Source organism: Notamacropus eugenii, chromosome 5 (genome assembly GCF_028372415.1).
Source record: "Notamacropus eugenii isolate mMacEug1 chromosome 5, mMacEug1.pri_v2, whole genome shotgun sequence".
Taxonomy (NCBI): Eukaryota; Metazoa; Chordata; class Mammalia; order Diprotodontia; family Macropodidae; genus Notamacropus; species Notamacropus eugenii.
Window position 1 is genome coordinate 21,723,863 of NC_092876.1, and position 2,642 is coordinate 21,726,504.

The following is a 2,642-nucleotide window of genomic DNA, read 5'->3' on the forward strand; positions in this document are numbered from 1 at the left end:
TTTGGTGTTCTGAGTCACGATTGTTTATTACTTTGAATTTATTTATAGAGTTATAAATTGCCCCCCCATCCCTGTCCCCATCTAGAGTAAGGCTCATGCCTGTCCCCAATAATGAAACTGAAGTTCAGAGTGAGAGAAGAATCTTTTATTATGGTCCTTGCAAGAAGAGGGCACATTCCCTACTGTGAGAGAAGTGCTCACCTTAAATAAAGAGCAATACTTGTGAAATCAGTGAAACTTTCATTAACTTTTACATTCATTCCCCCTGAATGAATGAGTAGCTTCTAGGGAAGTACTACAATTTGTTCAGACCAATGCAAGACTCTTTATACTGCTCCAAAATTCAAATCTCCCACCTCATCACCTATTGACTAAATGAGGCCTCCTGAACACCTCACTTCATGCTGCATATTCTGCTCTCTGATAGGCTTCCCCTCAAATAGCTTGTCAAGACTGCTCACAAGTTTCTGACCTTTTACCAGACTGTGCTGGGTCACAACTCTGATTGGCTGCTATCACTCAAAGCTTGGAGGAGTTTTAACCCTATGGAAACAAAATTCCTTTTTTTTTTCCACAATAGGATGAACAGTCCCTAGAGGAAGGCCTTGTTTTTCTTCACTGAAAATTAGGAGGGGCACTTCTTGGACCACTGACCCTCCTTGTGACATTGAAAGCAAGTTTCCCCACTGCCCAAGTAGCCAGGCTTCCTCCAAGGGGGCACCTTGGAGGGGTACTTCCTGGATCTTTTCCTGGCCATGGCAATAGACAAGAATCAAGCATATTCTCTGTTTCATTAATCTGTTGAATCCCTAACTTGTTCTTCTCAGAAGCTCTTGCACATTTCTTTCATTCCCCATCCATACCAGCTGTGTGACCCTGAGCATGTCACTTAACTCTGTTGACCTTAATCCAGTGGAGTAGGAAATGCCAAGAAAACCCTGTGAACAATATTGGAATGCTTGGTCCCCAGGTTAGGGAGAGTCAAACAAGACTGATCTACAAAAATGTGCCAGGCTCTGTGCTAAGCACAGGGGATACAAAAAGAGGCAAAAGACAGTCCCTGCACTCAGGGAGCCCACAGTCAGATGGGGTCAGAACACAAATAAGTTTAAAGGGAGCTCTAAGGAGGATAAATAGGAAATAAGTAACACTGGAACGAAGAGGGATTGGAGAAGGTTTTGTGTAAAAGCAGGGATTTCAGCTTGAACTTAAAGAGAGCCAGGAAGATAAGTGGTCAGAGCAGAGGATGGAGAGTGTCCCAGGCTTTGGGGGACAGCCAGAGAGAATGTCGGGAGCTGAGAGACAGAGGGTCTTGTAAGTGAAAGCTCCAGGAGGCCAGTGTCACTGGATGGAGGAGGAAATGTGGAGGAGAAAGGTGTAAAAAGACTGGAAAGGTGGGAGAGGGCTTTGAATGCCAAACAGAGTATTTTGTATTTGCTCCTGGAAACTGCAGTTTATGAGTGGGAGAGGGGTATGACATAGTCAATCAGACACGCACTTTAGGAAAATGATTTTGGGGCTGGATTGGAATGGGGAGGGACTTGAGGAAAATTAAGGTCTTTGTGTCCTCTTAAGGAGAGAAGAATAAAGTCTCTGAGGAATCTGAAATGTGATTCATTCTGGGGCCGGGGAAGGTCTGGGATCAGATTTCGTGAGCTCAAAAGAAGGAGGAGTCTTTGCTTGGATATATCTTTGCATTATTGGGGCAGGGGTGGCAGCACTGATCCCAGACAACCTAATTAACCCAGGCTGGGTAAAAGGGAGCTTTGGACATTCGGCCCTCCCCCTGGGAGAAGGCTGGGAGAAGGAGGGACAGAGAGGAAGTGGGACAGGGAGGAGTCAAGTTTAACCTTACCTGGTTAGGAAGGCAAAGGGGTGGAGGGAGAAGAGATAAGAGAGAAGAATTTTGGAACCTGTGGAAGGTTGGAGGATAGATTCCAGGGAACAATAAGTCTCTGTTTTCATTCAACTGTCTAGCCAGATGGAGAAGACATCAAAGAACCTGGAGTCTTTGGCCAGAGAAAGTAACTCTAGGTCTCAGGTGTTCCCCCAGCCCTGGTGTAGACACCCCTTATGTGACCTCCCCCCACCTCTTTTGGCCCTTTTTTCCTTTGGGTCTACTGGCTACATTTCTTGCTGAAAGATCAAACCTTAAACTTAATTCACTCTGGAGCTCATACACTGGACAACAAGTCACCACCCACCCAGCACAGAGTGAATGTAATAAGTAAATAGTAATTGTTTCTCTTTTACCCAGTAACTCTGAGGGCCTTCTCCTCCCAGTTTGATTTTTTTTTTTTAATTAAAGGGGCCATCCCTTGAGTAACTTAAAGAAGCCTATTCACTAAATGGGTGTATCTCAGTCAAAGTGAGAATGTGATAAGACTTTAGCTTAAAAGGGCCAGGGTCTCACATTGCATCCTGGGCCATCTTCAGTCATCCTGATGAATATCAGGCCACTGGACTCGGATGGCTCAGGAGAAGAAAGTGAGGCTAGAGATCTTGCACAGCCCTCCCTCACTCAAACCAAAGTCAACTGCAAGTCATGTCATCTTCTCGACATCATGGTCCCCTTCAAGAACGAAGGACAAACACAAACTCAGGGCTAGGAAATGAAACATTTTTCAGACCCTTTTGTTTTG